Source organism: Halyomorpha halys, unplaced genomic scaffold (genome assembly GCF_000696795.3).
Source record: "Halyomorpha halys isolate HHAL.00 unplaced genomic scaffold, Hhal_1.1 Scaffold789.1, whole genome shotgun sequence".
Lineage (NCBI taxonomy): Eukaryota > Metazoa > Arthropoda > Insecta > Hemiptera > Pentatomidae > Halyomorpha > Halyomorpha halys.
The window spans coordinates 163,574-176,037 of record NW_027106442.1 but is presented as its reverse complement, the minus strand read 5'-3'; the positions used below and the strand labels follow the sequence as shown (position 1 = coordinate 176,037).

Genomic DNA, 12,464 nt, shown 5'->3' with positions numbered 1-12,464 from the left:
GGATGTCCTGCAGCAGCCTAGGCTTCAGTTTTCGGGTTGTGGTAGGGTTTCCCAGGTTGTAGGTCACTGCTCCTTTAACTATCGGTAACTGGGAGTGGAACTTCATGAAACTTTTTTTTTTTATGTAATCCTCTGTTGTCTTCATTTGTAATTTCTGAAGCAATATGCTGTAAATAGTTTATGAATTATGTATTAATAGTTTTAATATTTTAAAATCACTCAGGTTTAGGCTAAGGTCTATGCTTTCTAGGAAGATATATTTATTGAAAATCAATGCGGCACTATTCTTATTTGAACCATCTCCTCTATACATATGCTTGGCATAACAGAAAAAATTATGATTATTACTATAATTATTTTTAATAACATATTTATTCTTTTTTTAGGAGAGTGAAGCTGAGTCATTATCTAAAGCGTATCTTGAAGTCAAAGGTATGTAATAAAATTAGTATTTCGAGTTATATAAGATCTTAAATGTTATATATTAAAATGTTTCATATCTTCATAATATTCATACAGTTCCATAAATGAGTGGCCATACCGTCCATCATATGGTCCATCCAGTTCGATTCTTAACGGTGTAGGATATTTTCAAAAACCCATTACCCAATGGGTGGCACTCACAAAAAAGGGATAAGAGGCCTCACAAATGCCCGGGGGGGGGGGGGGGAGGCTGTGAGTTTTGTATAATTTTATGCTTAAAAAAATCCCGGATAGGGCTGGGCTCGAACTCACAACCTTTGGGTTGGCACAGAGGCGCGTTGCCACGGTGTTACCGTCGCCCCTATCTACATTATAGTTCCCTTAAAAATGATTAAAGATGAGAACATTTCCTATAAAGTCGACCAAAAAAAAAAGAAGAAGAAAATTAGCTTACCTTGACACTATTTGAAAATTGTAGTTTAATATTTCTATAAAGTTTTGAACGTTTGAAGGAGCTATTACTCTTCATTGGCTGGACTGTAAATATTACGGATCTTAAAAAAATAATTCTACATTTATTAACCTTTAATACGGTGCAAAACAGGCCTACCTCCATCGGTTCATTAAAGATGGGAGGAAGCAAAAATAAAAAATAAGTACCCAAAAGAGAAACTTATTCTCCCCCTCTCCTTACTTCCCTTTCGTCGCCATTCATCTTCTCGTACTGAAGAATTATCTTATTCTCAAAATAATTAAAACAATTAATTGTATTGATTTCAATAAAATCTAAGATATTTTTATTAAATAAGACTCCTTTTTGAGTTTTTTTTTTTAAATTTTGCTTTCTCGTATTTTTAATTGGCCAATGGATTAGTTAAAAATATAATCCTAAAAAAATAATTATATAAACGAATTGAGGATACAAGAGAATAAGGATTCTATATAAAGTGTTTGTAAAATATTGAATTTTCGGATATTTTTTGGCGAAATGTTGACTTAATAAATAGTTTATTACTATTTGAGTTACTTCGGCTGTTCTATAATTTTACTTCAACCTTCTTTCTTTTCATATTTTAGTTTTTATTATATTGGTTTTTAATTGCCCTGTACTTATTTTTTTATTTTATATTAATCCACCATTTACTCGTAATATTTACAACTGAATTTTTTTAACTTATTTTTGTATATATTAATTATATTTTCTTTAATTTACTCTGCTCATTTTATATAATTTCCACATATTTTTTTACGCTTTATAGTCATGCTATATACACTTTATATCTCATGTCACCTTATACTCTTTCTTTGTTACATTATTTTTGTTGTTTATATATATTTTTTATATCGTTCCAGATTCGGTTTTTAAATGGTATTATTCGTTATTTTACGGATTTACTCGATATCGCAGTTCAATCTCATTTCTGTTTTCTCCTTACCTTTCACCTCTCTATAACCGATAAAATCATATTCCCTGTCGATGGCCGTTATGTAGAAGTTACACTGTATTTTTTTCTCTTCTTCATCAACGTGACGCCGAACCCAAACTCCTCGTACCTCGACAACCCCTGGGGGTACAGGCCCTTCGGAAGTGACTGTTGTAAAGCCTGTTCTGTTTTCCCTCAAACATTGCAATAATAAAGAGCGCTTACACAGCTGTTCGTTCCAGGAGCAACTTTTACTCTCCGTTGACATTTTACCCTTATTGATGTTGGCGGTTTTCTTTTTTTCTTTTCGGAATACTTTATTATTGGAAACCTGTGCGGAGATGGATTTTTGTTTCTTTAACTGACAGGTAACATTGATGTTTGGAGTATTAATGCATTCCTGTTCCACAGTTTTCTATTTCCTTCTTTATTTTTTTTATTTATTTATTGATATTTACAACTGTATTTACATAAAAATACATCTAGTCAATTTTATGTAAGATCATATTGATATGATACAGGCATATATAGAAACTTCAAATTGGTAGCAATCTAATAATATTTCTACATTAGAAGGTTTCAAGGCCATCGAATTTTCATGCGTCTCGGAGGATTGTCAGGAATCGAAGAGGAAGCAAGGTTAGAAATTAGTGGGTTTGGGTGGTTAGAGAGAGGGAGGGTTCGAACGGGTGAGGGGGCGGCGTATCTTGGTGTGAGGATAAGGAGAGATTTCGCTCTCATCGAGTCGGACTTCTCCCGTTTGATGGAAAAAGAGAATTATCCCTTTTTCAGGGAGTTCATTTGTGAAAGGAGGTGTGGACCTCACTCATTTCACAATGGGAAGGGCGTGACCGCTCGACATCGGCAAGCCACCGAAAGAAGAGGAAGTTGACCCAAACTAAGACCAGGAGGGCTGGACCAGGCTGGCAAACTGCAGGAGGCACCCGGACAGGTGCAGTGGACAGGGTGCAGCCCCATCAGTAAGGCGCTCCACGCGCTGGGCTACACCACAGTTGAAATTGTCCCGTATCATAATTAAAAGGAACCCCCTAACATTATTGTTGTAATAATAATTTTGTAAAATAAAAATAAAAAATTGTTGATTTTTGAGAGCAGTGGCATGCGCAAACCCCAGCTCACTGCACCACTGCTGCCGCACCCCGTATGCCAGAAATAGAAAGGGAGGAGGATTAAAAAAAAGTGGTTAGAGAGTTCATAATGGAAGGAATAATATCTGGCTAGGGCTTGATCGTGGAGTCCCAAAGGTCAACTGCGTTGGTCGAGATAAGCCTTATTACAGTCAATGGATGATTAGGATTGTTTATTTATGATTATGATTATGAATTGGAAGTTTAAACCGCTTTTATAGAAAGTGTAATAGTCGGAATCGACGCGCAGTTCCTTCTCATTTCAGTCTTATATGAGGATTCCTGGTTAGTCATTTCTCCAGGTGTAGTCTAAGGTATTTTTTTTATTTTTTATTTATTTATTGATATTTACAACTGTATAAAAAATAAAACAAGTAAATTTGATCATAATGACATAATGATAATGATATGATATAGCATGTAGAGGAACTATCCAGTAGTAGAACTCTAAAAACATTTTACAATATAAGGTCACGAGGCCATCTTCTTTTCTGGCGCCTCGGAGGATTGCCAGGAATGGAAGAGGAAACAAGGTTAGAAACTAGTGTGTTTGGGTGGTTAGGGATTTTATAATGAAAGGAATGGTATCGGGTCTGGGCTTGATCGGTTACAAATGGAATATGAATGTCATTGTGGATCATTTTATTTGTGACAAAGTAGGAAGCATTTAAGATCATACGAAGGATTAGATACAAGATGAATTCGAAGGTTTAGTGGAGCCCCAAAGCTCAACTCCATACGTCCAGATTGGCCTTATTACAGTCATGTAGATCAGTCTTTTGTAATGAGTTGGAAGTTTAGACCGTTTGTCTAGTAAGTGCTGTAATAGTTGGAATCTGCGTTCAGTTTCCTGTCTTTTCAGTTTTGTGTGAGGATTCCAGGTTAGTCGTTTGTCAAGGTGAGGTCCAAGATAACGAATCTGTTTTACAGGGGTAAGATGTCCAAGGTAATGGATCTGTTCTACATGAGTAAGAGCAAGATTATTCAAGGATACTGTAGGGCAGTCGGTAGGTTTATGACGAAGAGTAAAGGTGATATGTTGGGATTTATTTTTATTCAGCAATTTCTGCACCATTCTTCGAGGATTGTATTTCCTTCTTTGAGAGACAGTTGATAGTGGTAGGAGCTAATTTATATAAATTAACTGTAATTTATGAAGAAAGGTATTTTGGTTGAAGTTCCTTAAAAGAGGAACTGAAATAGTTCAAAACTATTTATTAAGCACCTACGTTTCGGCCCACTTTTTTGAGCTTCATTTGGGGTTAAAGTTAGAACTAAAACAATAAAAATATTATAAACATAGTAAAAATATAATATGATAAGAAATATAAAGTAAACTAGGTAGGAGGGCCGTTTGTAGGCGCAGGTGTTACTAATCTGAGATCTTCGGGCGCCGGTTTGAATCCGGCCTGGGGTGTTAACTTTTTTAATTTAGTGGCGGTCCCACAAAATGAAAAACTTTATTCCTTACCATGTTATTTCCCCACCACTCCCGTAAGACCAGGGAGTCATTATCATAAAAAAAAAAAAAATAAAAAAAAATTTTACAGGACTATAAAATGTAAATAATTTTTAGTCTCGATTCCACCTACATGTATACTTTCTTATATTATTATTATTTCTTTTTTATATACTTAAAAGACATAATGATTGTTTCGAAATGTTTTTTTATTATAATGTCCTGTCAATTCTATAATTTTTGTATCTTGTTTTTTCATTTAGCCCTGACGAAGCCCTGCAAAGTGGGACGAAACGTTGGTTAACAATAAATAGTTTTCTTTTACTATTTTGTACCTTTATTGACCTCCACCTGGACTATCTTCTATCTCATACGGTCAACTATCTTCTTCCAATAATTAACGTTCCTTAATAATTTTTATTTTTCTCTTGCTCTGAAAATTTCTATTTAGGATTTGTTGACAGGTGAAAAATTATTATGAACTCTTACTTTCTTAAATACAATAATCTAATAATATAAAGATATTAAACTATAAAATGAGATAAAACCCGTTTACTATAAAATGAGATCGGGCTCTTACGGGTATTTCTTAGTCTGTCTTAGTCGATAGCTTGAAAATCGTTTTCACCTTTAGTTAATTATCGAACTCTTTCAATATTTCTTTTTTACCCATTTTCAATCACTCCTAACAGTGAGAGATGTTTCATTATTTCAAATAAACAAAAAATAAAAGATACATAAGAAAATTCCGTATTTAAGCCCTGTCCTATTATTGCATTTATAAAACCTAGCTGATATTGAAGACTATTTGTACATTGATATCCCGAGTTTAATTATTATATATTCCATATATAATATAAGTAGAAGTAAAAATGAATTGAGTAAATGGAAATTTATAATAATAGTAAACAAGTTTGTTATAATAATAGTTTGTTAACCGATGAAAACGTAAACAAGTGTTGTTGATATTGGCAATCGATATGACTGACGGACATTGCTGAATAGGAAATCCCTACAGAAGTCCTGCAGGATGAGGATCAAAGAGTAACTCAGGATAATTAGGCTGTCGGAGATTTGTGGTTCTGCGGCAGCTGCCAACTGCCCGATTACCCCAATGACTGCTGTCTATGTTCCCTCATCGCTCATCAAAACAGGATCAGGCAGGGTTAGATTGTGTAATCTAGTTGACGCAATTCTGATATATAAAACAATTTTTTTATTTATTATTATTTTTTTAAAAAGCCTCTATTTGAAATATAGTTTTGTGTATAACAGTGTCTGTGTAGTGGGGTTTTGTTTTTATCTGAAACGTTGTTACATCTTAAAACACGAATGTAGTGAATGAGTATTGTCTTTATTTGAGTTAATCTGGGCGGTATTTAATGGTATTGGGGCATGCCACTAGTACGAGTTAATGATCTTAAAAACTAGGTTTAAATCTACGAATATTTGCAATATTTACAGCTTGTTCAGATATGTGTTTACAATATATCAAGAGGCTATAATGCTGCTTGTTGCCACCGCACTGGTAGGGGCGCTGGTTGCAACGTATGGGATAGTGGGTTGTGCTGATATTTCAACGAGTCCAGGAATTGAATATGAAATCCTGGACCTCCTCCTGGTGAAGTCCGGGACTGTTGGGATAGCCAGTAATGAAGAGTAGGCGGTTTCTCCTTCTTCCACATAGTAGTCCTTACAATCTTCTGTAGTATGGAATTTTGGAAATTTTGAAGGTGGCGCTGTGTACCATCATTGAGGTGGATGAATAAAGGAGTACCGTGTAGGAGCGCTGGACGGAGTATGCTCTTAGTTTTAAGTTATAAGTTAAGTTTTAATCGGAAATAAAGTGCCGAAGATGTTAGGAGATGGTGAAGTGGGAGGATTTCCTTCTGACTGTTTTTGTTTTTGGATATAGATGGGTTCAAAAATTTAGATGTCGATCCAGTTTTATACCCAAATAGATTATGGCATTGGATGGGGACATTATAGAGTTTGCCACTTGCAGGTTTTTCGGATGTTTTGCTCTTTTTTGCTTGGTGTGTAAACACTACGCAGTCCGTTTTCGCCGGGTTTACGGAGATATTGAGATTATTCAGCCGTTGAAGCACGCCAGTGTTTGACTTATAACTTGATTTAAACTATGTGATATTTCGTGGTATTGGGGCATGCCAGTAGTAAGAATTAATGATCTTAAAAAATAGGCCTAAATCTACGTGTGTTTACAATATATCAAGTGGTTATAATGCTGCCCATTGCCACCACACTGGTGGTGGTGGCGCTGGGTGCAACGTCTGGAATAGAGGGTTAGACTGATGTTGTCTGGGGCTTTTAGGCGTAAAACCCTGAGGTCATCAATGCCCATGTTTCGCACTTTATAATTCTATTTCACTTTATTTTTATTTTTAAATAATTACGAAAAAAAAATTAAATAATTCTTTTTTAGTACGTATAACAGATTTTTAAGAAAACCAAAACCATTTCCAGGTTCTTCTGGTCATCATTCAGAGCATCCGATACACTCGGTCCTACTCCCGATCTACTCAAGTTCGCGGAATAGAAATAACATGATTTCTGACTGATCGTACCTACACTGTTGCAGTATTGACATTTTGGCGGTGGTTGCTTATTTATCAGATATGCATAAGTTAAAATTGTATTACCTATTCTCAATCTGGCAATAGCTACTCAATCCTGGTCGAAGCTCTACAAAGCGGGGCGAAACGTGGGATAATAAATAGTAATTAACTATTTTTATTTTGACCGCAATCATGACCACCTTCTCCATAATTTGAAATTATACGCTCAACTATTTGTATGTATATAAGTTAAAGTTGTGTGATGTATACCTTACTAGATTTTTATTTTTATATTTACTTCTAATAAAACTTACTTACTTCTAATAAAAATGATCACTGGAAATGAACTGGCGGACATTGCAGCTAAACAAGCACTTGCTCTTCCAGGTCAGGGCACGGCCATTCTGACACCACAAGAAATAAGTCTTCCAATGAAAAATGAGATATTATCTAGTTGGCAAGCCATGTGGGATGAAAGCCCGCCAAGCAAATTAAAAACCATCAAAAAAACCACTAAACCATGGACCACATCATACCGTTCCAATCGCAGGGAGGAGGTAGCTATTGCCAGATTGAGAATAGGTCATACGAGTTTAACTCATAGATATCTGATCAGTAAGCAGCCACCTCCAAAATGTCAATACTGCAACAGTATACTTACGATCAGTCACATATTTGAAAAATGCCATTTTTATTCTGCGAACTTGAGTAGATTGGGAGTAGGACCGAGTGTATCGGATGCTCTGAATGATGACCAGAAGAACGTGGAAATGGTCTTAGTTTTCTTAAAAAGGAATGGCCTTTTGAATAAGATTTAAACCAGAAAATCTGTTATACATAATAAAAAAATACCAACAGAAGTAATTATTTAAATTTTTTTTTTCGAAATTATTTAAAGTGAAGTAGAATTATAGAAATAAAATATAAAGCACGAAACATGGGCGTTGATGACCTCAGGGTTTTACGCCCTTAAGCCCCAGACAACAACAACAACAACTTCTAATAAAACTATAAAATAACTAGCAGATATTATATTTTTAAATACATTTAAATTATATGTATTGTTTTGTATCCTTTGTAGGTACAATGTTAAAATATGTGCTATAATCAATTGTTTAACGTGTGTTGATTAATATCTCAATAGAAAAAAAACTTCTAATTCAATCCAAAGTGGGCTCGGGGATACTAATGTCAATATTGTATATAATTCATTTACATTGTTAGATTATGTTCATTTTATTTATTTATTTTTCTGTTTATATCTTTTAGAGATTTTATTTATTTACTTTTATTTTTATTTTTTTTACATTATTATACCAAAAAAGTGTTTAATTATCAATATTACTTATTAGCCAAGTTTGTGGCACATAGCAATAATACTTATCTATAAATAAATTTTGAATAAAAAATAATAGATTGATATCAATTGAGTCAGAAATGTTTGCTTGTTTCTTAGCCCCTCAAAGTTATATTGAGATTGGTTTAAAAAGAATCTGTATTAATATTTCTCAACTTGACAGGATATAATTATTTCGTAGACCTAGCCGAAGTTCTCGGTATTGAGATAGGACCTCCAGAGTACATGGGCCCCTCCGCCTACAGGACATCTTTCATCAGAGCCTCCCGTCGTTCTAATTATATATGGCTTAGCTGTATTATTCCTAAGCCAGGGATCCACAATGGAAGGAACCTCTTTGTCTTGCATAGTCCAAGGATCCCATCAAGGAACAATACCTGCTAAGACCTCTCCTCCTATTGCTTCCTCAGGATCTTGAATAGATCTTCGGCGGATATAAGGTCAAGCAGAAGGTAAGCTGTCTTTTAGTCTTTTCATGGAAAATTGTACCTATTTATAATGGGGTAGTTGGTAGTGTTTTAATGTAATTCTTTACTGTCGCTGCAGTATTTTATCGTCTACCCAGTGGATAAAAACCTGAACTTAATTAATTTCATTTAATTAAATCTATACCACTACAACTCATGGAGGGTGATGGATGCAGTACTGTTCTTAGGTTTATAGTTGTGAAAGAAGGTCATTTGGTCAAAATTACACTTGACCGCCATATTTTAACCCAATTAGGGCTTAAAATATGCCAGTGGGCACTGACAGTGTATCCCGTGACGTTCACAGTGTCCAGTATCAAACGGTTTATACCGTGACAGTCACTAACACACACCAAGACATTTTTGGACCAAAATTCGTAATTTTACCACACTGTGAAAGGGTTAAGGGCATTTCATGAGGCTGGGTGGACACTAAAGGGCTCTCAAACCCACAGGACTGGATCATGGCTACAGTTAAATGGAAAGTAATTATCTGTCGAAGCCTGATTCTCGGATCCCCAGCCAATCCGGGTCCTTTGTAGTCAATGGCACAGTGCCTTGCCACAATGCTATCCGCTCTCACGAACTTAATTATTTTCTTTATACCTAATTACTTTTCTTAATAACTAGATAATTGGTCTTAATTTTCGATTTGTAGTTTTCAAGAGATAAGTATTATTGTAATAATAAGAATTACAAAAAGGTATTAGGCAATTAATGAAGACGGAAATAATAATAAATAAAAACACAGTACACACTAAAATTAGGGAAATAATAATAAAACAAAGGCCAAGGAAAATAATAAATAAAATAGGACACCAACCTTAATGAATGCGGAAGAGCTCCTAGCGGATTTTCTGAACAACTTGTTTTATAACCTTTCCTTCTAAGTTTCAATTAAAGTAATTTATTACAACATACCTAAATTGAGTGAATAGTGAAAGTTGTATAAAAGTTTAGCTACTAATTGTCTTATTGAACTTCTGACTTGTGAGGAAGAGAATCAAGATGAGCTAATTGACAACTGTCATTACATTATTATTATTGCCATCCATTGCTTTATCAGTTGTAAAAACATCCAAAACAATACTAATACAAGCAAAAACAAACTACGAGCAAGTAACCTAACATGACAACAAACAAATAGGTGACTAGATCAGCTCACCTATCAAAACGATAACTGACAAAATGGTGTAGAGTTCAGTTGGTCTGTTGCGTGACGTCATTCTCCATTTAGCAGATTTATGAAAAGTCTCCTTACTATGTTAAATCATATATCTTTTTTTTTTAAATTATTTATTTAATGTAATTTACAACTGTACAAAATAATACAATAGGTAAATATGTAGTATGGTTCATATACACTTGAAAATCTTGGGAAGGAACCACCCATTGGTGGTACTTAATTTAAATTAGAAGGTCCCGTGGCCATCTTCATTTCAGACGCCTCGGAGGATTATCAGGATTGTTAATGATGAAAGATTTAGAATTAATGGGTTAGGATGGTTAAGGAGTTTGAAATGAAAAGACGCATATCTGTTTAGGGCCAAATCTGCAACGAATGGGATGTTAAAGTCTTTGTGAATGAGTTTATTTGTGACGTAACAAGGAGCATCAAGGATTTTACTTATATCATTTTAACATACTAAAGAAAATAAAAGAGATATATATTTCTCCTATTGTTACAATCTAACATGATTATACCCCTATTGTTGTTACTAATGTATTTAATAATTATATTACTATAATTTCGTACTAGTTATTAATTATTAAACCCTTGTATAGGCTGACTGATATGAAGAAATGACTTGATACAAATATTTATTTCAAAATAACTTGTTCATTTCTTTTTGGTCATTATTTTCGTTATTAGTGATACCCAAAATGGCTTGCCCACAAACACACGCACAAAAAAAAAAATAAATAAATAAAACCACCTAATTGGGCTCAGTACTTTCAAACTTTCGATTTAATGATGCTTTCTAATCCTAATTTATTTAGTTTTTTTTTTAAAAACATTTCATCACGACAACAATCACGGCAAAATAAATTTTCAAAAATGTATATGATGAATAAGTATATACGGGATAAAAACCCACTAAACCATGGACCACATCAAACCGTTCCAATTGCAGGGAGGAGGTAGCTATTGCCAGATTGAGACTAGGTCAAACGAGTTTAACTCATAGATATCTGATCAGTAAGCAGCCACCGCCAAAATGTCAATACTGCAGCAGTGTACTTACGATCAGTCACATATTTGAGGAATGTCATTTTTATTCTGCTAACTTGAGTAGATTGGGAGTAGGACCGAGTGTATTGGATGCTCTGAATGATGACCAGAAGAACGTGGAAATGGTCTTAGTTTTCTTAAAAAGGAATAGCCTTCTAAATAACATTTAAACCAGAAAATCTGATATACGTAATAATAAATATCAACAGAAGTAATTATTTACATTTTTTTTCGAAATTATTTAAATTGAAATAGAATTATAGAAATAGAATATAAAGCACGAAAGATGGGCGTTGATGACCTCAGGGTTTTACGCCCTTAAGCCCCAGACAACAACAGTATATACGCGATTATCAATTTAGTCGAATAAATATTAAATATTATCATTTTTATCTATTACTTTATTAGAGTTTTAAGGAATTTAAAACAAAAACTAACACGAATTACTTGCAACTCACCTATTAAAACGATAACTGACAAAATGGTGCACAGTTCACTTGGTCTATTTAGCAGACTTATGAAAAGATTCCTAACTATGTTAAATCTTATATAATTTTAAAATGCTAATAAAAAAAAAAAATGTCTTCTTTAATTACATTCTAACATAATAAACTAAAGATTATGAATAATGCATTAAATACAACGTTACTACAGTTTCGTACTAGTTATTAATTATTAACCCCTTGTTTAGATTTGAAATGATTTAATAAAAATATTTATTTCAAAATAACTTGTTATTAATGATTTTTGTCCATTATCTCCGTTACTAAACTGGCTTGTCCACTAACACACACACAAGAAAAAGAAACCGTCTTATTGAAAAATTAGCCTCTGGACTCCAAACTTTCGATTAAATGATTTTTTCTAATCCTAGTTTATTTAATTTTTTTTTATACGATTTCATCTCTACACGGTAAAATAAGTTTTTAAAAATGTATGTGATCAATAAGTACATACGTGATTATCAATTTAGTGTAATTATCTCCGCATTATACTTACACATTAGGGTAAAATTAACTCTACGCTTTACATATTCGAATCGGTAATTAAACTTTATTAATCCAGTATTAGGGTGTCCTATTAGGAGGAAATTAATTATATATCGTATATTAATTTGCACTGCTCCAGTTATCTTCATCATTAGTAGTCATGTATGTTTTTTATATTTTCTATTTTTTAAAAAAATGAGGTGTATATAATTGATCGTAGATTACTGATTGGAGAAGATGGTCGGGGGGTTCGGTCAGCAAAGAAACAACATAAATAAACAAATATTTATTTATGCCGACGTTTCGACCTGATTTTCAGGTCTTCACCAGGGCTATAAAAACAAAATAACAACAACCATCATTTAGAGAGAAAAAAAATTATTTAAAT

The 12,464-nt window shown here is 33.7% G+C and overlaps 1 protein-coding gene across 1 annotated transcript in view; it reads left to right on the top strand.

Moving 5' to 3' along the window:
• Window positions 1-386: 386 nt before the first annotated feature.
• LOC106686173 (COMM domain-containing protein 4) overlaps window positions 387-12,464 on the top strand; it is a gene marked incomplete at both ends in the record, with an annotated part of 173,159 nt that continues 161,081 nt past the window's right edge. Inside the window, 1 exon segment of the mRNA XM_067044817.1 lies at window positions 387-432.